The sequence below is a fragment of the Magnolia sinica genome, chromosome 8 (assembly GCF_029962835.1).
Source record: "Magnolia sinica isolate HGM2019 chromosome 8, MsV1, whole genome shotgun sequence".
Taxonomy (NCBI): Eukaryota; Viridiplantae; Streptophyta; class Magnoliopsida; order Magnoliales; family Magnoliaceae; genus Magnolia; species Magnolia sinica.
Window position 1 is genome coordinate 23,504,615 of NC_080580.1, and position 25,495 is coordinate 23,530,109.

The following is a 25,495-nucleotide window of genomic DNA, read 5'->3' on the forward strand; positions in this document are numbered from 1 at the left end:
TCACCTTCCAAGGGCTCAACCAACTACATGACACATGAACTCATGTGATTGACAAACAAAGTGCACAAATCAGTGCACTAACAATCTCCTTATTTGTCAATTATATGATAAAAAACTAATCTAGTTAATATCATGGTCCATACCAATGACATATCAATACAATACAAATATTACATGTCAAATATAAATGATTTACAACTTGATACAAATAAGACATGTAATACTAACAATGCTTCCCCATAATTGCTCTTCCTATCTTTATCAATCCCTATATAAGAAACTAATCATACAAAAAAAAAAAAACACTTGTTTTGGTGGGACTTGATCTTTCTTCACATTTTTGTAAGTATTTAATAAATATTTAATTCCAATAGATATAATAACAAAAACATAATCTGAAAAAACTCTATAAGTCATAGATTTACCAATTATAAAGTACATACTAACAAGGAAATATGATGCATATGAACATTAAATACATGAGGCATACTTATTATGGTTATTCAAAGGGTATATTAATAAAAATAGAAATAACCTATGATAGTTTAAGGTAAATATATAATACCAAAATTAGATAACTTTAAAACTTAAACTATCAAAACAAATGAATCTATAATCGTCAAATATACCAATTAAGCACAAGATGAGATTACAATCCTCATATTTACCTATGGTGTTTACTCAAGCTCACACATGAGGCTAAAATCCTCTGAATTAATAATCAACACTCATAGACCTTTCAAAGTCAACTATTCCTCTTCACTACCCACTTGGGTGTGAATCTCCTAAGACCCAGAATATGTTTGGGAGGAAATGATTTTCCTATATTTATTTTCCTTAGTTAATTTCCTAATTGGATATTTATGTTCGGTAGAAGATTTAAATATGTGAGTCCTTCCCTGATTATCATTGCCCTTGATTAGCATTGACTTGGCCTTTTCATGAAATCGGACAATTATTTTTAACAACATTTTCATCTGATCGGTCTTTTTTGGAAGGGTTGGAAACTCTCCACAAGCATGGCACACAGGAGAAGCTCTTGGTATACTTCCAGAAGTAGACAAGTCCCTTTGTATTACCGGAATGACAGACACAAAGATGTGACCATCAAGATTAAATCCTCTATTGTTCCCAATAGGTTTACCCATATTGGATTTACTAATTAGTTCATTTCATTGGGTAACCTTATCTTTCCTCTTATGGTAAGATATCATTTTTAACCCCCATGGATAAACTCAAGGTGATTAAGCCCTTCAAGAGCTACCCTCTCTGATACCAATTGAAATTGCATGTGGTGTAAGATACGATCGCTACGCGCGGAAGCTTGGTGGAGTTATAGAATGTAGGTTATGTCCTGAAAGTGGAGGAGGGGGGTGATTATGAACAAATAAATTTTTTGCCAATTAAAACACAATTTCCTAACTTAAACTATTTTATCAATTAAACTAAGGAAAATTAATACTAAGGGCCTGTTTGTTAATGTTGAATTTTTCTACTTAATGCGGAATTTGGAAAATGTTCCATGTTTAATGGTGTTTATTAACATAGAAGAAGGAAAGTGCTCCACCATTTTATGTTGAAATTTTTTCGTGATAGACGTCTAGCTTAATGGGGAATCAAGAATGCACTCCGTGATTATTTTTTTAATCCAAAACTATAACACTCCGAACTTTTCAATATCCGAGTATTGAAAGTTCTCAAGTGTTACCATGAAATTTAATTTAGTATATATGTATGTGTGTCAACAATTTAGCCTATCCTAATCTTACATATATTCTCTAACATAAATTTAACCTTTGAGAATAATCTTCATCCATAGATCAAGTCATCCAACCATTGAATTTTAAAATAAGATTATCATATATCCAAGTATTCTCACTTATTCATCATAATCAACCGTTCAATCAACTATTCACCGCTAGGTAAAGATATCTGACCATCCACTTTGAGTTTGGATCACGCGATCATGTTAAACTAACTACTTAAGCTTTACATCCGCTCGTACATGTATAGAATCGAGATGTTGGTCCGTTCATCTAATTCACCACCTATAATATGCTTAACCCACCATTAGGATTACAATTCGAGGAACTTACACATGTGAACAAGTCACTTGAATCTAAAGGTATTCATGTTCTATCTCTTGATCACTTCAAAAACCTACTTGTGTTCATCTGTTTACAAAACTGACCGTACAACCACCTACATACATGATCAGAGTACTAACCGTCAAGTTTTCATATTTTTAACATATCATCTGACCGTCTATCATATTTGGATCCGTCAAATGGCCAGCCTAAATATTAGAATGAACTGCTCAGTTCAAAGATCGTAAGATATATGCCATAACTACCAGCTGACTTCTTTATTAGATATATGAAAGCATTAATTTAGACATCGGGGTGGTATAACCGATTAAAAAGGTATCTTGGTCATCTGTAAGTGATCAAAGCCCAAAATGGAGCGATGGAAAGAGAATGAAAAATAAAGAATGTGTGTCAAATTTTAATGTATTTGGATGGTGTAGTCCGACGTTACGGACAGTAGAAGTTGGAGAAATAAAATTGGCAAAATTATAAATACTTAATGCCAACAAGTTATACCCTTGAATTCTAGATCACATAGTTTTCATGATCCATTTTAGGTGAGATTGTATACCATGCCTATTTATCATAAATTAACCATACACGTCGTATTTCAGCTCTTAGATCATTGTAAAAGTGGCCCGATTAACAAATTATCCCCTTAACTGTTGATTTTGGTGTCCATCGAGTGAGGAAAGCTCGTGGATAGTTGTACTAGGATATTTTCCAACATATGAACAACTTGGATTGACCATCATATAGACCCAGTATAAAATATGAGGACCCCACCTTGGTAGGCTTTTCCTCAGGCATGAAGTAAGCTGTTTTAGGCTTATTAGTGCTTCCTAAATCTATAGCTTCAGATTGACCCACATAACACCGTTAATCGCAACTTAAATTTGGATCACACTTTGACTTCATATGACTGCAATATTGTACAAAATTTAGACTCCAATCTATGATCCTACACCGTTAAATGATGACCGCCTTGACTCCAATTCCTTCATTTTGGTGCAAAATGTGAAATTTCAGATTTAGGCCTTTTCCATCATTGATCAATTACTGACTTTTATCTAACTGTTTACCTATCCTAACTACACATTTCTCCCAAAATTGGGCCCTATTCATTAAGTGTGGACCGTTAATTGAGATCAAGTTCGTTGTGGCACTCGTTAGGATAATTTTCAAGATAGGCCAATTTAAATTTCAGATTACCAAGACAATCATACACCCCGGCTTTATTCGACGACCTCGACACACTAAACGAATTAGATTTAAAGAAAGATCGTCAAAAAAGGTTAAATTGGAGAAAAATCTAAATTGGATATGAAATACACCCCCGCTCACACGCCCACTATTTTATAAAAGGGGGTGTGTGTCCCTTGTACACTCACACACCACCTCTCAACGTCCATGGAGGAGAGAGAGAGAGAGAGAGAGAGAGAGAGAGAGAAGCCTAGACGCCCATCATCCTCTTCCTTCTTCACATGTGTGGTGTCTCCCTCTTGCTCAAGCAATGTCATGATTCATGTAGAAGCTTTCATACATCGAGATCTACGTAGGGTTTAGCTATAAGGTTAAGGTAATGGATTCCTTTAAGCTTACACTAATTGGAGTTGATATGATTTATCTTATTTTTGCATACTTCCATATTATTGTAATTTTCCATGCAATTGATTGATGGATCGTTATGAATTATTTATCCTTTTCGTAATTATGGTTAAGGTATGATTTTAATTATGCGTGATTTTTATGAATTTGTGTGAGGTGATGGATAAAAGCCTTGCCCTTTGTCAATTTTGGGGGCGACGCTTGCTTCCACTCTATATTGAGTTGGTCTTTTACTCGTCTCCCCTTATTTTTGTTGAGTTAGCCTATTTGCTACTCTTCTCTCTTATTGAGTTAGCTTATTACTACTCTTCTCCTTTATTAGGTCAGCCCTGTGCTACCTCTCTTTATGTCTTGGGCATGTGTCTTGGAATTCCAAAACCCCCATGATTCGACTTATTTCTCTAATGATGCAAGTGATGTGTTATATGCCTCATATATAGTGGTTTATATATATTATTGTGAACGTAATGCGTTTCAGATAGCAGCCCTCTTGGTCGTCACATAATCCCGTTGGTTGGGTAGTGGTGCATAATCAATGTAAGTAAACCTTCATGCATGTTACATTACTTGTCGGGATTGGATGTCGTAAATAGTCGTTCCATGAACAAATCGTGTCACATAAATCTTTAAATCGCGTTGTTGTGTCGCTCTAAGATGTTCACATAAATCTACGTTAACGTTGGACACGCCCGTAATGTGGGATGCGGGGCGAGCTGGGTTTTCTATGAACTATATTTCACATTGTGATGACCATTATGTATGATGAACCGCACATACTATGCTAAGCATGCATTCATGTAGATTGGTTGCGCATACTGATACCACTCGTAGTGGTGGAATACGAGACGTATCAGAATCCTCACATTATTCTTATGAATCTCTTAAATTATTGTTAATTTTAAAGGATAACCATCACTATGAGTATGGCACTGACCTCTTTAACCATACAGATATTACAGATAAATTATAGGTTGATGATATGGCTGTTAATCATTCTATGGAAGATTCTTTCGAAAAGAAAAGAAGAAGGATAACACCACGAATTGTTTTATTTATTTTATGCTGCAAACTTTAATAACGTAATAAGCTATCATTGAGAGGGCATTAAAGAATTATTTGTATGCTTTTTACTCTAATGGAATAATAAATATAGTCAATTTTATTCTCGTGAATGGTTACCCTCGTGAATGTAACTAAATGTGATTTATCTATAAAAAACACAGTGCGATTTTGAAGCATATAATTTTTACATTATTAACACCCGGAATTCTCGGGCACAAGTATGTACTTAAGCCGTGAAAATTCGGGATGTTACAACTTTATTCCTATAATTGATGATGGCATTTGACGTAGCTAGGAATGAGCGACCAAGAATGACGGGAATCTGAGTGCTCACGTCCATGATAGGTTAAGTATCCAAAATGATAAAATCTACTATATAGTAAAATTTATCAACTTAGACCAACACGTCCTTAATCATCTCTTTCGGTACACAAACTGAACGATCAACAAGTTGTAGTCTGGTCTGGGTGGGTTTTAATTCACCTAAACCCAACGATTCGCAGACCGAGTAAGGGATCAAATTAACACTTGCCCCCAAGTCAAGGAGTGTATGTTCAATTTGGTGATTCCCAATTATACAAGTGATGGTTGGGCTACCAGGATCCTTGTATTTTTCTAGTACATCTTGTTTGAGGATGGCCGAATTTCAAAGATTGCGATCCAATGGCTCTTGAATTCTGCGAGATAAGAAAATCAAATTTTTGGCTGGCCCAAGCTAAAATTCGGCTGGCCGAACACAGGCTTCGGCTGTCCTAATTTGCTTGAAATCTAAAAAGTTGCATTGTTGGAAACTTGACCGAACAAAACTCGAGTTGACTAATGGTTATCGAGGGTCAAATTTTGCATATTATCTCCCATTTATATCTTGGTTTTATGAACATGATAATGTTTAAGGTTCTATTTTACTCATGTTTATGTTGTAAGATGAATTTAAGAGCTTGGATTTAAAGGTTGTTAAAAGCATGGATTTAATGCTCAAGAATCACCAAGGCAAGGGATGGATCTTAAGAGACCAAGATTGAAGAATTCACATGACAAAGATCCAAGAAAATTAAGTGAGGAATGAAGAGAATCAAAGATTTAAAGTGAAGAAAAGGAATCCTGAAAAAGCATATTTTGAAACTCTGGGTCATTCTATGAAATTGTGCATAGTAAAGTCTATTTTGGAAAACTGCGCAAGTGAAGTCTGTTTAGCAAACTGTGTAAATTTGAAGCGATTTATAGAGCTTTCCAACTAGGTGCGAAAGTTGGATTCCACAACTATAAATAGGACTCCTTAGGATATTTAAGGAGTGGAGCAAAAGGGTGGAGAAGCTGTCGCCAAGAGTTTTTTTTTTTCTTCCTTAGTTGTTTTTATGTTTTTCTTAAGAGACTTTGGTCCAATCATGTCTATAATTGGCTAAACCTCTTAGTTATGGCTAAGAGGTGAACCTTGTAGCGTGATGGGATGTTTCTCTTACTTTGATTCATGTTTATGTTGAACCTTCATTGATTCTAATTTGATATTTAAGGAATACTTTCAGTTTTTAATGGTTTATTATGACTCAAATTACAGTAGATCTGCAATAGCTTTGAGTATCTTCTTTTCCGAATTTTGAGATTGTGGGATTGATAAATCCTGTTGTTGGCCATCATCCCATTGGCATGGTTTGGTGATGGAATCCCTTCCAATTATCGCAATTCTCCTCCATTGAGAATTAGGTTAAGGAAAGTTCAGATTTAATCTTAATTGTTGTACCTTCCAATTGGATAAAATAGGACTCCAATTCCAATTGTGGTACTTGAATCAAGTAAGAAGGCTCCCTGATCACTACAAGTGGATCCTTGGCGGCGCTCTAATTCACTTTTGATATTTGATAAATCCTTCACAATTACTCTCTTTTATTCTATATTTAGATTTAGATATTTTTCTAGTTCTAGTTCTAATTCTTTTCAGAATACATACAAGTTTAGTCTCTGTGCATTCGACCTCGTTCTCACGAGTTATTACTACATCGCGACCCTACACTTGGGGTTGTGAACAATGGTCAAGTTCGACTGGCCGAACCCATAGTCGGGCTGACTGAACTTGCTACGGAAAATTTATATATTTGTGTAAACTTGCCCGAATTATGTTGGGTTAGCCGAATATAGTTAGGCTGGCCGAACCTAAAGTCGAGCTGGCCTAACTTCAGTATATTTTACATTATATACATTATTATTACGGAGATAATTTAAGAACACCAAATTTATGGTCATTCTAAAATTTATACCACCTGATGGTTGACATATACAGAGTGGTTTAGTCTTGAACCATGCAATGTCTTTAAGGCTTGAGATGTTGACCCTTTCTTTAAGGGCCTATTTGATTTTTCATCTCACAGGTAATTACCCTGTAAATGGGTAATAATTACTTACCCAGGCAATTACCGCATCGTTTCCTATGCAAATGTTGATAGCTTTAACTTTTGAGCACTAAAATCGAGGGCGACAATCAAATGACTGTAGGGCCCATTGTGATGTATGTGGCTTATCCACACCATTCATCTTATATGTCAACCTCATTTAGGGCATGATCTTAAAAATGAGGCAAATTTAAGTCTCAAGTGGACCACACCACAAGAAATTATGATAAATCATTCACCCACCATTAAATACTTCTTATAAGACCTGTATCTTAGACCGTACCATTATGTAGGTTTTCGCGGTCCTCCCGGTCGAATTTCGACAACCCTCGACTTGTATCCGACGTTTGCGCGCGATCCTAAGCCGAGATCTGCATACCGAAGTTGGCTCGACCTGAAACTTGTATCTTAGCAACCGCGCCGTCGCCACGGTTCCAACACCGCGACTCGCGCATCGATCCGATACCCAGGCTAGGAGTTGTGGGCCCGCGTTCATTTCGAGGAAAACGCCACGCGTTGCAAATTTTGAGGGAATCTCTACAACATGTCCCATCAATCAATTAATCAATTAAGTCAAGTACACTCCATACCTCATGTACAAGCAATCCATCCCTCCTTTTTCCCCAGTCAACTCCCTCTTCCCCTACCCATCCCTCTTTTTTCAACTTTCAAACTAAACCTTACCTCTCCATCTCCTTTCCTTACAACACCCGTCCCATATCATCCCATCACTCCTCTCTCTCTCTCTCTCTCTCTCATTCTCTAGCAATTTTCCAAATCTCATGAGAGCCCTAATGTCCAAGCTCCTCTCTCCCAAATGCTAAGTGTGGCCCACCTTCTCATCTCCCATCTCAACCTTCCAATCACCATCAACCTCCATCAAAAGTGAAGGCAAAAAGTATATAAGTCCAAGGAGCTAAAGAAGGAGTGATATAGGTGGGTGATCCACCGTTGATTTCAAGTTTTGGGCCCACTTGTTGTGGGATCCACATTGATGTATGCAATGTTAAGAGGGGCCCATAGTGGCGGGGTCCCTCTATCTCACCGTTTCTCTTTCTCTCTCTTTCTCTTGTATGAATGGTGTGTGTGGCCTATCATGAAGTATTTCATCCATGCCGTCCACCGGGTGGCCCACATGGCAATCCATTTGGACGGGCCTGATCGAAGGAAAACACAAGTATCAATTTGATTTGAGGCCGATGTGGGCCACACGTGTGGAACCACCATGGCATATGCATTAGCTCCACACCATCCAGGGGTCAGGATGGCGGGGCCCACCCTCATATTGATGTGGATTAATCCACGCCATCCAGAGCGTCCAGACCTCCTGGACGCTGGACATGTATTATATGTACGTGATATATGTTATATATTTATATATATTATCATAATATGAGGTGGGCCGCACGTGTAGACCCACCATGTAAATATGTATGAGATCTCCACCGTCCAGAACATCCAGGGGTCTGGACGGTGGCTCTTTATAATTTATATATATTATATTATAATATGATATGATATATTATATTATATTATATGTAAGGTAGGCCACGTGCGTGGGACCCACCACTGATGTATGTTTGTATCCATGCCGTCCACCGTGATGTATGTTTATATCCACGCCGTCCAGCAAGCTGGACAGGTGGAGTCTACCGTGATGTATGTTTATATCCACGCCATCCAGCAAGCTGGACAGGTGGAGTCCACCGTGATGTATGTTTGTATCTACGCCGTCCATTCATCTAGCGAGCTCGTCTTTGGCTCAAGACGAAAATGAAGCAGATTTAGTCCTCTGGTGGGCCACGTATGTGGACCCCACCCCTGATGTTGGTATTACATCCAAACCGTCGATCTATTTTGGACCACTTCGTCTCACGGCTTGAGACTAAAAATAAGACAGATTTAGTTATCAGGTGGACCACACCACAGGAAACAGTGGATTGAACACCCACCATTAAAACCCCCTTTTGGGTTACAGAAGTTTTGAACCAATATGATATTTATTTTCCCTCACTGTTCAGGTTTTTTGTGAACTTATGAACAGTTTGGATGGGAAATAAATGTGACGTATTTGAGGCCCATGGTTAGAGGCCCATTGTGATGTATTTGGAGCCCATGGGTAGAGGCCCACTGTGATATACTTAGCCCATTTGATTTGGCCCATTTGATCAACCCATTTGATCGACCCAATTGATTCGGCCCATTTGTACCGGCTCATTTGACTCGGCCCATTTGATCAGCCCAATTGATTCAGCCCATTGGTACCGGCCCATTTGATTCGGCCATTCGACTCGGCCTATTCAATTCAGCCTATTTGATTCGGCCCATTTAATCTTTGGCCCATCGACTCGGCCCACTTGTATCATCCCATTTGATCGACCCAATTGACTTGGCCCATTTAAATTGGCCCATTTAAATCGGCCCATTTAAATCGGCCCATTTGTATCGGCCCAATTGACTTGGCCTATTTGATTCGGCCCATCGACTCAGCCCATTTGTATCGGCCCATTTGATTGACCCAATTGACTTGGCCCATTTGAATCGGCCCATTTGATTCAGCCCATTGACTCGGCCCATTTGATCGACCTAATTGACTTGGCCCATTTGATGCAGCCCATCGACTCAGCCCATTTGTATCGGCCCAATTGACTTTGGCCCATTTGATTTGGCCCATTGACTCGACTCAATTGATTTGACCCATTTGTACCGGCCCATTTGATTCAACCCGATGTTATATACATTGGCCCATGAGTGAGGCCCAATGTGATGCGTATATGGCCCATAAGCGAGGTCCATGATGATGTGTATTAGACCATTGTATGAGACTATGGACTCATTATACGATTGACCTTATGAGCGTCATTCATTGGGAGCAATGTTGGTTAAAGGTCCACATTGATGGGCAATGATGGTTGTACGCCCACATTGTAACCTTCCCTTAGGCCTTGTTAGGCCCTTCCTCATCATTTTCTCGTGAGTTAACCTTAATTAGTAGGCCCCCATTCGCCATAGACGGATGGTTTCGTGCTATCGAGTTTGATATAACCACGGCCGATGGTCGATCTTTATATTATGGTTCGATCGGCTATTTATATATGGACCCCGCCTTGCTTATAAGCCGATTATCGGTGTCAATTATCAATGTTGATTATTGGTGCCGATTATCGAGGACGATCCGATTGTTGAGGCCAATTCCGATTATTGAGGCCGATTCCGATTGTCGAGGTCGATTCCAAGTATCAAGACCGATTTCGATTATTAAGGTCGATTCTGATTATCGAGGCCGAATCCGATTGTCGAGGACGGATATTGAGGCCGATTGCCGAGGCCCATTGTGATGTATATGCGGCCCGCATTTGAGGCTCATTCTGATGGGCATTCGACCTCGGCTTGATACATTTGAGGCCTATGTAATGTATGTGAGCCCTATGTGATGAGGCCCATTGTGGTGCATTTGAGGGCCAGGTGATGAAGCTCGTTGTGTTGTATATCAGGCCCATGTGAGAAGCCTATCGTGATATATATTAAACTCTTAAGTGAGGCCCATGGTGTTGTATATTAGGCCCTTGTGTGAGGCCATGGGCCCACTATATGTTAGGCTCTATACAGGCCATTCCTTGGAGGCAATGTTGATTAAATGTCCACATTATCGAGACCGATTGTCGATGCCGGTTATTGATACTGATTATGAGTTTGTGACAACATAGCATCATGATACATGCCCATACGCATCATCTACATGTTTATTGTGAGATGTGATTGATCATTGCATACGTTATAGTACAGATGATTTATGGGACTCCCTGATAGGTGGAGTTATCCCACATGAGCGCATGGTATGCACAAGATTGATGCATGATTGGACTACATGACTCATGCATCTTGCATTGTGTGATAGTGATTACTAAACGCTCTAGCGACATCAGGGTTGTGACCTCCACAGGCATGTCGTGAATGACTAGATGGGACACCAAAAATATTTGGTTCAAGCATCTGGGCACTTTGGATGTCCGTGGGTGAAAGTCTCTAAACCTCCGAGGCCAGGAGATGTCCCAATGTCGAAACCGAGTGGATACATGAGCGCCCGAGTGCCGAATACCAGGAGGCCGCATCTCCCACTATGTCGTGGTCGGTTGGGAGGGGGTGTGGCCTTACCCGCCCAAGAGTAGGGGGCATAGCTAGGCTGAGTTTGACGAACTCGTGAATGGGTCTGCTATCGACGTGCCGGGTAGATATTGGCTGACTACTAGCCAGGCGGATAGTGAGGTCTCTTCCACTTGCATGGTCGCGCGTCAATGGGCGATGATTTGCATGTAGAGTGTACTAGACCCCGGTGATGATCCCAGAGATGTACAGTACTAATTTGTGGAGCACGAGTTACATACTCATTCATTCACTATCCACTCGGGCTGGTGGTGCATAACTATTTGTTACATGTACCTTCACAATGGCCAAGATTTCAGTTAGGGCACGCGACTAACCTGAGATCAGGAGTTTACCACATTGAGTCTGACTATCTAAATTAGGTATGAGACTAGTTTGGATACCCCATAGCTTACGATACTACGTACCGTCATTCCGACTTCACACTCCAGCATGGTCATTCCATTCGCACCGCATATTGCATTACATTCGCGGCATATGACATTTTGAATTGTCGTGTTTCTGCATATATATGGTCTAGATATGGCTGACGGTATTTGTGAACTCATCAGGAATTGTATATTGCATTGCATCCTCGACATCTGATATTTGGCTCTTTATGACTCATCTCTTGTATAACTAATCTGTATTGCGTACTCTGATATCGTATGATTCATGATCTTACCAGTATTTCTGATATTGTATGATTATGACATTGTATTGAATACTTGACACTTACCTTGTACACACACTTACACCACCCTTTAAGCTTTCTATAAGCTTATGCACGATAGATGCGTATAGGTGATGTTAGGTTGCAGCAGCGTGGAGCTTGGAGCATGTAGCTGACTTCTGGAGCTTTGATTTTGACATATGTATTTCTCTTTCAGTATTGTATTCAAATGTTTATATTAGTAGATATGTGATGATGATGTTGCCTTTGTGATTTGGGTAAACTTGTGGTTATGCTTCTTACGAGATAAATGTACGTTAAAAAATCCTCCTTGTAAGATCCCAGGATCGGAACCTGGCATATAGGCGCTGGGAGCCGAGAATGGGGTACTACGGAGGCTGTCGGCACCGGATTCAGCGATCGGGATTCCTGTGAATCCGATTTCTGGATTTGGGGCGTGACACTTCTTGAAGCTCCTAGATGCTTTAGATGAAGATGATATTTGTGTTTTCCCCTTATCCATGCCTGTGTGACATTATGAAGGGTTTAGATGATAAACAAACTTCGATGTGGGCCTGGTGAAAGAAACAACTTTCAATGGTGGACATTTTACGGACACTATTTCCTTTGGTGTGGGCTAATTGAGAGTTGGATCTGCTTCTTTTTTCAGATCACATCCCAAAATGTTCTGCTAAAATGGATTGACGACATGGATATTTCAAATATATCACAGTGTGGCCCACAAATTTAAGTCAAATTTTCTTAACTGTTTTTTAAAGCAGAAATACAACCAAATTATCAAACAGGCTCAATAGGTTATAATTACCTATTTACCATGTATTTACAGTTACGATGAAAAATCAAACAGGCCCTAAGTGATCTTCATGAGTTGTCAAAGAATACTGGAGCGTGCTTGAGATCCATCCGGAACTACGAAATTTGATAACACTATGTGTGCTTAAAGTATTAGCACTTAAAAAAACTAATTTGAGAAAGGAATTAAATAAGCTAAAATAAAACGGGAATTACCACACATATAGCTTTGGGAGGACCTAAGTTTCTCTCCGACTTGTAGAAGATTTTTCACTAATTTTCTTTGTAGAAATGAATGAGAGGTCCCTATTTATAGCAAAAAAAAAAAATTTGAAAATTTGGTCAGCCTAAAATTTGACTAGCCGAATTTCAACGATTTTGTTCTAATGGCTATCGGATTGCACGAGATAAGATTTATTAAAAATTCGGTTGGCCTAACTGAAATTCGGTTAGCTGAATCTCCTGTTCGGCTGGCCGAATCCCTTTAAAATATGAAAGTTCTATTGCTGGAAACTTGACCCGAGACACCTTCATGCTGGCTCAATCCCAAGTTCGGTTGGTCGAACCCAAAGTTGGGCTAGCCAAACTTACAACAGTTTTTCCGTTAAGTCTGGAAACTTTGCCGAATCTGAGGCTAGGTTAGCCGAAGTAAGTTGGGCTGGCCGAACATGAAGTTGGGTTGATCGAACTTTAGTGAACTTACACTATAAATTAAGCATATTAAACATTTAAATGTCACGATTCAAAATGACCTAACCTAAGGTCTTTCTAGGGTCATTCAACCCGGTGGTTGGCATACACATTGGTCTTTATCTTGAAACCATACCAAGTACTTAAGTCTTGAGATGTTGAGCCGATCTTCACAAGGCGTCGTAGAGGACTGAAGTGTATTTGAGATCTAACATTATTGTCTATGAAATTTGACAACTCCAAGTATGCTTTAAATACAAGCACTTACAGGCTCTTTTCTTCTCCCTGGAGATGTGCAGGTATCATTTTCTTTTTCTTTTTCTTCTCCGTTTTCTCTTCTTAGACCCCATCTTTTAATGACAATTCATGGACCCTGCAGTTCAAAGGTTTTCATATGACGAGCACAACTCTACGAGTAAAAACAATCGGAGCGATAACAGGGATCTGTATATTTTGGTGAGTTCATGTGTTCAAAACCAATGTGTAGTGCATGCAGATGAAGCATCGTTTAAACCATCTGACAACATCCGATACTCGATCCTTCATATCTATCTTAATTTCTATGACTGTGGGAATGAAACCGCCCTATCTATAGGAATTGGATGGTTCAATTCCAATCCGATTTCTCCTAATTTTAGATGCGATATTCTAAATTCCTCATGACATTTTGCAGGGTTCATGAACCCTCTTGGTATATTGTCATCTATTCTGAGATCTTAGCATGAAACTGACCATTTCGATGGGTCTAGCTGGTCGGATGACCACTCTGATTTCTCCTAATTTCGGAAGAGATAACATTTTCGTTAGATTATTCTAGATCTCGACATAAAAATGACCTCCATATTGACGAAAAATATTATGTTAACATTTTGTTAATACATGCAAGTGAAAATGGTATAAAGTTTATAACAGTTACAGTATATGGTTAAACTTGATCTTTCAATGATTTCACGTATGCTTAAATGATTTCCTCCTGCCGTCTAATTTCCATAAGTGATTTTCTACCTGCTTAATACAGATTTACGGGGGCGAGGAGCGTGACAAGTCCGGCCAAACCCACGCAGGTCGGCTCCGCGCCCAGTTGCAGGAAATGATATCAGAGGGCATGACGGCCGCAGTAGGTACAATCCATCGTTGTATCTTCTACCTTATGGATGGCCTTTAACTTTTCATTTCTGTATTATGAGAGAAATAATAATGTGGGTGTTCTTAAGAAGATATTTGTAGAAATGAGATTTATGGCAAAAGAACTCCTTCATATATAGTTGAAGGGGTTCATCGGAAAGTAGAGAAAACAACCACGGGACTACGAGCTAGTGGATGTACCTGTTGTATTCCTCACAATACAAATAGAATGAAGGCCTATGTAAATATCACCCTGTTACACAATAGAAGGTGTATCTCTGTTTTTCGATAACTTTTACATGGGTAAATGGAGTGTTCCAACCCAACAACATCTTCCTTCTAGGTTTAATATAAGGGAATTCATGGTTTTATAAGACTTTTACATGTGTAATGATCCAGATGTATTATTTTTATTTCCAAGTTTGTTCCATGGACATTGCATATCTATATTAGGTCAAATATAAATTCTTACATTGGATTAACCTAGTACATTATGGTGATCACAGAATATTTTATATGAAGTAGCTATATGTAAAGTTGGGTATATGAGTTTTTTGTAATACTGCTTTCCTTATTATCAACCTCGTGGCTGGTTGAATGAACATATCTTCAAATATTAAGAACCAGGTAGTTTTATTCAAGTTTAAAGTTTGATAACTATTTGAACTTGAGATGTATAAACCCTATAATGTATGGTAACAGGAAGCCATACCCCACTTGAGTGACTCAACAGGAAGACTATAAGATGGATCATCTTCGGGTTGGAACTCACATCCCAAACATAACAGTGTCGTATGGGCCTACACTCACATGCCAACACAAGCAATCCAATATTCTCTTCCACCCAACTATCGCATAAACATCCCATATAGTTGGTGAGATATGTATGTAGTTGGTCTATGCAGTTACTAACCATACCATTAAGCAAATAAGTCGGACGAAAGTATAGCCTTTCTGCTTATAACACAACTTGCCTAGTATTTGTGGAAAACTCAAATGCCACATGTATGGGGTCCATTTACTCCATTTGGTAGTTGTCATTACGAGATTATTTGTTTTTACTTTCTTTTTTTAATAAGGTGTGATAACTTTTAGATGACGAAAATGAAGGAAAAATAGGTGTATAGATTCACATGAAAAAAGTGTTCGAACCTTTTGAATTTTAAACCATATAGTTATCATATGAAAATAGGGTTGTGTGGTTGATTGTGTGCATGTGAGCGAACATGCAACTTTCTTTCATGCTTCTCTCAATATATACATTCTATTTTGTAACTCGTATCACAATACTTCCCTAAGTCTAGTCCTATCATTTTAAGAATATGTGAGAGTTGATAATTAACGACATTTCTTCCTAAAGTGTGGGTTGTTGTTAAGAGATAGATCACTTGAGTGAGGAAGAGCTGGGCCGCTATATCGTTGTTCCTGTAACGGTAGCTTGCGTAGCTGCAGTTGGGAAATACTATCAACTTTACATATTTAGACAACCAACACGTCTGGGAGATGATGAGCGGGTGAGGTTCATTAAATCTATTGTTTGTAACTCTGATAGGGATTGTATTACCCAGTTGAGGACGAGTTGAGCAGTATTTCTTCAACTATGTAATGAATTATGTGGGAAGACTATTTTACGCGATAGCCATCATGTTAGCTTGGAAGAGCAATTGTTACTTTCCTACACATTGTAGGACATAGCGTGCATAATCGGGTAATAGAACACCAGTTCATATGTTCAGGTGAGACTGTCAGCCATCACTTCCACCGACTTCTGGATGCAATTGTTTATATTTACCTTTCATATGTAAAATAGGAGGAGCCACAAATCCCTAGTGAGATTCAATCAAACCCATTTTGGTCGACATACTTTCAGGTACAAGTTTTTTTCAACGGGTTTATGTACATATGGCTATTAAGTTTAGTTATATCACATTAACTTACAAATCGCTTTGGATAATCTACATCTAGGATTGTATCGGGGCAATTGACGGGACCTACATTCCTGCCCACATACAAACTATCAAGCATGCGAGCTTCCACAATAGAAAATGTTTCTTATCTCAGAACGTGCTTGCTACATGTGGATTTGATATGAAAATTTTATATATCTTAGTCGGTTGGGAATGTTCTGCTTCTAATGCAAGGGTGCTCCATAACGCTCTCACACGAACTGTTGATCCTCTGACTATTCCAAATGGCAACATTTACATTTAGTTCGTGGACAATAACTTTTTTGCAGATTCTATTGGTAAACTAGTCTCTTGAATATATCACTATAAAAAAATTGTAGGAAAATATAATGTCGTGGATGCCGAATACGTACATTTACCGGGTTTTATGGCTCCATACCGTGACATTTGATACCACCTGCAAGAATATTAAACTAGGAGAGCTCCCACGAACATGAAAGAGTTATTTAACTATAGACATGCATAACTGTGCAATGCAATTTAGCGTTGTTTTGGATTAATGAAAAGTCGATTCCCAATATTGAAGATGGTGGTACAGTATCCCTTTGGGACATAAGTGAAAATTGTAGTTACTTATGCTATACTTCATAACTTCATACGAGTAGAACGTAATTCAGACCAAGATCTATATAATGCTGGTATACCTTTAAGGGATGTAGAGAGTAATCCGATGCCATATGAGGTTTCAACAAATGATGAGAGACACTAGTTGGTTCAAGTTACTTAATGCGAGAAAGATGCATGGATAAGAGTACGCGGCGAGATTGCCGAACGAATGTGGGTAGACTCCCTTAACAATAGTGGGAACAGATAGTCTTATTCTACTTTACTCTTACATGAATATACTTTATAACAAATAAATATGCTTTTTTGTTGTGAAAATTTCAATGTTAGAATGTTGACAACATTTTCGAGTACAAGTAAATAATGTGTGTTATCGCGTTTGTCTGTATTCTTTTGACAATTATATAACCTACATTTGTAATCGTATGTCGTACTCATAGGTCATACGTCGAAAATGTGGATGAGTCTAGGAGCGACACCTACATAATCACCCGACAAAACTCGGATTCTCCCAACACGATTTTCACCTCGTGCAAAGTCTACCAGATCCCTTACTAAGCCATCAATACGAGCACTGAAAATAAAATGGACTAGAGTAATGGATCGAGTAATATTTAACATGTTGATATAGCATATTGTGCTTGGACGCAAAGTAAATAATGGCTTTAAGAGGGAATCGTACTAAGTTGCAGCTGACGAGGTGTCGAAAGAAACTTACGTGTACGTGAATTAGTCGAATATGCAAAACCATATGAAGTATCACAAGAAATGCCACAATGATGTAAAGGATATGCCCGTTGTTAACAGTTTTGGATGGGGCATTGAGAGAATGGTTGTAACAGCTTTGAATGAAGTTTCGAAAGAATATATGAGAGTAAGAATATCCCACAATGCTTTACTCTGAATATCTTTACGTAAAATGTATTTTCATTAGTATATCATTACCATATTAAAGTGATTATTTTGCTAATCAGTTACTCACACTATTTTTTATAGTCTCATCCACGAGCTGAAAGACTTTGGGGCAAAAGAATTGAGAGCATGAATGATGTTGAGGGTCAAATATTGCATACCAGACCCTAGTTATTGTCTGGATTTACAAACATGGTACTGTTTAATGGCCCAATTTAACTGTGTTTATGTTGCAAGGTATATCTACAAACTTGGACTGAAAAAGGGTACTAAAAGTATGGATTTAACACTCAGAATTCACCAAGGCAATGGATGGGACCCCAGGGGACCAAGATCAATGGATTTATATACTAGAGATCCGAGAAAACTGAGAAACTGAACTTCAAGTAGCCTGAAAATTAGCCAGAATGCAAGATCACACGGTTCCCACCATCTGCTTGACTTAAAACTTCATACATGGCCTGAGGACCATAAATGAACAGTACACGTCGAATTTCAGTTCCTGGATCCCTGTAAAAGTGGCTAAACTGACAGATTAGCCATAAAATCTTGTTTTGGGGCCTGCTTGGTATTGGGAAATGCTTCAAGTTTGGTCTTAACCCTTAAATAATATGACAAAACGGATGGACGGAGCAGATTTCTTGAAACATCAAGATGGGACTCACTTTACATAACATGAGTGTGCACATCTCACGTGCAAAAGAGGTGCACTGGACCTATGAAACACGGTCAGCGGTCGCTGACCTGATCTGACTCTTGCCTACACAGCGTCCGTAAGGTGCGGACGCTGATTTCAGTTGTGGATCTCACTCATCATCTTATTTGATGATCGGAACCGTTCATTCATCCCATGGGGTGGCAACAATGCAAGCCTAGGTGGAAGAATTGCAAAAGATCGCGAAGATTGGTTTTCAGCCCTTCAAACGCAATTCAGATGGCAGTCTAAAAAACTCAATGGGCCACACCGAAATCAGTCAAGAACCATCCATGCCCGATAGGTTTTTCAAGTAGAAGCTGATGGAAGGGGTGGATTTCTCAGGGAATTGTAATAATGGGCCCCACCATCAACTCAGCGCAAGAGCGAAAGTTCTGTTTTGCCCGTCCGAAAGATCAACTGATCAGGGCTGTTCTGCAACTGTGGTTAGGATCGGGCCAATGATCCTAACCGTCCAAACCTCTCCCAAGGGACGTCTGGTCAAGTCTAAGAAGCCTGAACGACTCAGATTCTGCAACAGGTTCCCCCTTTTGCCAAAGTATGAAACGAGTGCAAGAGACTTATGGCTTGTATTTCTGGATGCGTAAAAGCTATGCACGCACATTGCTATGCGTAAAGAGAGTTTCCGCACCGACTCCACTGACGCCACTGACCCTCCTGGTGCTATAAAAGGAGAAGAGAGGAGAGAGAGAGAGAGAGAGAGAGAGAGAGAGAGAGAGAGACGGCATTCAAATTCGAGAGGAGGTGACGTGGAGCAAAGAGAGAGAGATGAGAGAGTAATATTTAATTTATTTATTTATTTTTGCTGTTTCTTTTTATGTTTAGCATAATCATGTCTATTATAGGCTAAACCTCTTAGCTGGGGCTAAGAGGTGATGCTTGTAGCGTGATGGGAGATCTTTTTGCTTGTGCCTTTTGTTTAGACTGAACTAATATTGATGTTAGTATAATTAAGGGAATGTTTTCAGTTTTTAATGGTTTGTTGTGACTAAAATTCTAATGGGTCTGCGATAGCTTTGAGCATGTTCCTTTCCTTTTTATGATTCTGATGTCAGGAAGCCCTATTGTTCACCATCGTCTCTTGGGCATGGTTGGATGACGGAACCCTCCCTAACCTTCATAATCCTTTGATTGGTTGTTAATTAGTTTAATTCTATTGTTTACTTTGTCTCTTGGGCATGGTTTGGTGGTGGAATATATTCTAATTCATATACCTTTCATCTCTTGAAAACTATATCAAAGTAAGTTTAGTTTGATTTTCATGGTTACACCCTTCAACTGGATGAAGATGGACTCTTAAGTCCAGTTAAGTTTTTGATGTAGGCATAAGATTTCTCTGATCTCTACAAGTGGATCCTCTAAATCCCTAGTTTCCTTCCTTTGAATTCCTTAAGTTTTAGATTAATATTTTACAATTATTCCTCAAATTACAATCAATTTAGATTTCATCTTAGTGTAGTTCTAGTTCTACTTAGTTTTAGATTACGTACAAGTTTCAGTCCCTTGGGATTCGACCTCGGTCTCACCAAGTTTATTACTACATCACAACCCTATACTTGGGGAGTGAACAAGTTTTTGGCGCCGTTGCCGAGGACTGACAGCTACGATTCTCTGAAAATAATTGGTTTTAGAAGTAGTTTAAGATTAGGATTTTACTAACTTTAGTTTTAAATTTTTCTTTCTTATTGATTTCTAGAACTAACTTGTTTTCCTACCTCGTAGGATTTTTGATAGATCTTCTAATCTGGTAACTTCGTCCTTATTTCCTTACTTTCTATAGCCTTTAGATTCAGTTGTATCTTCTAGAAACTAACTTGGTTTGTTTTGTTTTGCAGGATCTTAACTTAGGACTTCAAATTTGGTAACTTCTTTCCATCTTTCCTCTTTATTTCTAGAATTCCTTTCTATTCTTCCTCTTAGGTCTAGGTTTAGAATCTAAATTGAGGGTTGTGAGTGTTTCATGCCCAAGTGGGTTCGTGATAATACTCGACGTCTCTTGACTGAAGGAGGCTTAGTTGAGGGGCTGACTGTCCATCGCAGGACTAGACACCGCTCGAGATCCCCAGAGTTAGTTGAAGTAATGGCCGCAAATCAACTCCCTCCACCTAGGATGGAGGACACTTAGGATGAGAATGAGGTGCATCAAGCACCCCCACCTCGTACTTTACGAGATTATTTACAACCGGTGGGGGTGAATACGCCCTCATGCATGATTTTTCCTGAAAATACAGGACATATGGACATCAAGCCAAGGGTTATCCAACTCCTTCCTAAATTACATGGGCTTGAATCAGAAAGTCCATACTTACATCTGAAAGAGTTCGATGAGATCATAACCACTTTAAAATTTTCTAATGTATCTGAGGATACAGTCAAGCTAAAACTCTTTCCCTTTTTCTTGAAGGAGAAGGCTAAGGCGTGGTTACATTCATTGCATCCTAGATCCATTGGCACATGGAATGATATGTAGAGAGAATTCATAAAGAAATTTTTTCCACATCATAAAATGATTACCCTTAGAAAAGTAATCATGAACTTCGCCCAAAAGGAGGATGAAACATTCTTCCAATGTTGGGAAAGGTTCAAGGATCTTGTCAGTTCATGCCCACAACACGGCTTTGAAACGTGGCGCATTACAAATTTTTTCTACGATGGACTGACATCTTCCATGCGCCAAATGGTTGAGACAATGTGTAATGGAGAATTCATGAATAAAGATGTCGATGAGGTATGGGATTACCTCGATAGACTTGCCTAAAACACACAATCATGGGACCATTACCCAAAATCGAACACCATATTTAGGCCGACTCAATTTAAGGAGAAAGGTGGATTGTATCTCATGAAAGAAGATGATGATCTCAATTATAAAGTGACTAATCTCATAAGAAAATTCGAGGCCATGGAAGGAAAGAAGGATAAGGTTAATGAAATTGTTTGCGGCATTTGTGATGACAACATTCACACAACTGAAAATTGTCCTACAATATCTGTCTTTCGAGGAGTGTTGAATGAACAAGCCAATGCCATAAATAATTATCAAAGACCTTTCAATAGACCTACATCTAATACGTACAATCCTGGTTAGAAAAATCATCCAAATTTTAGTTGGAGAAATGGACAAACTGCTACCCCCAAGGTTTCTTTAATCAAACTGCATAACAACAACAAGAGAAACCTCAAGAGGATCCAATTTCAAAACATTTTAAAAAGTAAGATCTTTTCAATCAAAGTATGCTACAAGTCTTGCAAGACCTTAACAAAACACTAGAAGAACTTAAGGCTGAAAATACAATTGGGAATAAGGGGAGCCTCCTAGCTCAATCTCTTCCCAATCTAAAGCTGCAATATGAAGTTGGCAGCCCAAGCTCTTCAAATTAGATGGAGCACACTAAATCCATCACCACTCTTAGGAGTGAGAAGATTATTGATAAAATCCTTTCGGTTAGGCCCAAAAAGTCTCAAGAATCAGAAGAGGACAATAATGATGGATCTAGTGATGCCCCACAAAAATTAGAACTGGAACTTATAAAAAAAGTCAGTTGCTCCATTTCCCCAATGGTTGGTTGCACCAAAACCTCTATCTAACTCACGGGACATTATAGAGGTGTTGATAGAAGTAAAAGTGAACATTCCTCTACTTGATGCCGTGAAACAAATACCTTCATATGCCAAATTCCTAAAAGACCTATGTAAGGCCAAAAGACGATAGAGTATTCAAAAGAAAATCTTCTTGATTGAGAAAGTGAGTGTCATCTTAAAGTAAGACGTGCCGTAAAAATTTAAGGATCCTAGTAGCCCAACCATATCATGTATGATCGGTAACTACCGCATTGAGCATGCACTTCTTAACTTAGGAGCGAGCGTCAATCTGATTCCCTACTCAGTATACAAACAGCTAGGGTTAGGTGAATTGAAAAGCACCTTAACCACATTACAACTCACTAATCGTTCTATTCATATACCAAGAGGGATAATTGAGGATGTGTTAGTTCAAGTTGAAAGCTTCTATTACCCTGTAGATTTCATCATCCTTGATACTGAACCCGTCAATAATGGAAGCACTCAGATTCCCATCATTCTTGGTCGCCCATTCCTGACCACTTCAAACACAATTATCAATTACAGGAATGGAGTCATGGGCATGTCTTTTGAGAATATGACATTAGAATCAAACATCTTTTTCAATAACGGTAGAAATTTCGAGGATGATGACGATTTCCACGACGTTAACATGATTGATTCTTTCATGGAAGATAGAATGCCTCTGACCTTATCCTCTGACCCTCTAGAGACATGCCTGACACACTCCCATGACTTGGATGATGATATAATTAGGGAGACGTGTGCCTTACTTGATACTGCGCCGGTACTTGAAATTAACCAGTGGTGGCCACAATTTGAAGAATTGCCCCAAACTGATGTTGTGCTTTTACCGTCAAACCTCAAGCCACCGAAGCTTGACCTAAAACATTTGCCCTCTGATTTGAAATATATCTATTTAGGTCAAGATGAAACATACCTGGTGGTGATCTCTGCCCACCTGGAGAAAGAACAGGAGAGTATGCCCATACTACTCTCATTGAGCATAAGGGAGCCCCGGGATGGACGATAGCGAACCTCAAGGGAATCGACCCCTCGATTTGTACTCACCGCATATATCTTGAGGATAATGCGAAGACCTCACAGCAATCACAATGTAGACTTAATCCTAACATGAAAGAAGTGGTTAAGGCCGAGGTTCTAAAACTATTGGACGTAGGTATCATATACCCTATATATAATAGTCAATGGATGAGTCCAACTCAGGTGGTTTCTAAGAAGTCCGGAATCACCATCGTAGCCAATGTCAATAATGAACTTGTACCAACCAGAGTTACTACTGATTGGAGAATGTGCATTGACTACAGGAAGCTAAATACCGTCATGAGGAAGGACCACTTTCATTTGTCCTTCATTGATTAAATCTTGGAAAGGCTAGCTGGTCATTCCTATTATTATTTCCTTGACGGGTATTCGGGCTACAATCAGATTAAAATCGCCTCTGAGGACCAGGAAAAGATCACATTTACATGTCCCTACGGCACCTTTGCCTACAAAAGGATGTCATTCGGGTTATGTAATGCCCCTGCCACCTTTCAGCGATGTATGATGAGTATCTTTTCTGACATGGTGGGGAAATATCTAGAGGTCTTAATGGACGATTTCTATATTTTCAGTTCATCTTTCAGCGAGTGCTTAGAGAGTCTTAAATATGTGCTGAAAAGATGTGAAGAAAAGAATCTGGTTCTTAATTGGGAGAAGTGTCATTTCATGGTTCAGAAGGGAATTGTCCTTGGGCATATCATCTCGTCCAAGGGAATCGAGGTAGATAAGGCAAAAATCGATCTTATCTCTAACCTACCTCCACCCAAGAACATTAGAGACGTGCGATTCTTCTTAGGACACGCAGGGTTTTATAGACGATTCATAAAGGACTTTAGTCTCCTCTCTCGTCCTTTATGTAATCTTCTTCAAAAGGATGCACCATACGAGTGGACTGACCAATGTCAGGAAGCTTTCACCAAGCTTAAGGGCATGTTAACCACTGCACTTATCATGCAGCCACCCGACTGGAGCCTTCCTTTTGAGCTTATGTGCGATGCTTCTGATTATGCTCTTGGAGCGGTTCTAGGTTAGAGAAAAGATAAGAGGCCTTACATCATTCATTACGCGAGTAGGACTCTAAATCATGCCCAAGTGAACTACTCGACTACGGAAAAGGAACTCTTAGCCGTAGTGTTCTCCTTGGACAAATTTAGGTCATACTTGATCGGATCCAAGATCATTATTTACACAGATCATGCGGCACTCAAGTATCTTTTTTCTAAGAATGATTATAAGCCCCGCCTGATAAGATGGATCCTTCTACTCTAAGAATTTGATTTGAAAATTAAAGATAAAAAGGGAGTAGAGAACGTAGTGGCCGATCACCTTTCTCGCCTCAATACCTCTGATACCCTTGAGGCGACCCATATCAATGATATGTTCCCTGATGAACAACTGTTCAGAGTCTCCCATTCACCTTGGTTCGCTGATATTGCTAATTATCTTGCCACAGGTTCTATACCGACACATTGGATTGCACATGATAAGAAGAAATTCTTTACCGAGGTGCACAACTTTTTCTGGGACGATCCATATTTGTTTAAATATTACCTAGACCAAATCTTAAGGAGATGTGTGTCAGACAATGAAAATCAGAGTGTCATCTCCTTCTGTCACTCACAGGCCTGTGGTGGTCACTTTTCTACTAAAAAGACCACGGCGAAGATTCTGTAGTGTGGCTTTTATTGGCCCACTATGTTCAGGGACACTCATGAGTTTTGCGAGGCTTGTGAGCGTTGTCAGAAATTGGGAGTATTGTTCCGTCGAAATATGATGCCTTTAAATCTCATCCTTATCATAGAAGCATTTGATTGTTGGGGCATTGATTTCATGGGACCTTTCCCCCAATCTTTTGAAAATTTGTATATTTTGCTCATTGTAGACTATGTCACTAAATGGGTCGAAGCGATTTCGTGTTGAAATAATGACCATCGCACAGTCATTAAATTCTTAAAAGAGAACATCCTTTCTCGATTCAGAACGCCTCGAGCCATCATTAGTGATGGGGGCTCCCACTTTTGTAATAGACCATTCGAGAGCTTAATGAAAAAATATGGTATCTCTCATAAGGTGGCACCCCATACCATCCACAGACAAGTGGACAA

At 39.1% G+C, this 25,495-nt stretch overlaps 1 non-coding gene across 1 annotated transcript; it reads right to left on the reverse strand.

The window, feature by feature from the left end:
• Nucleotides 1-21,255: 21,255 nt before the first annotated feature.
• Nucleotides 21,256-21,362, reverse strand: LOC131254532 (small nucleolar RNA R71). The gene has a single exon (XR_009175647.1). It is a non-coding gene; the product is annotated as a small nucleolar RNA R71 (small nucleolar RNA).
• Nucleotides 21,363-25,495: the final 4,133 nt, after the last annotated feature.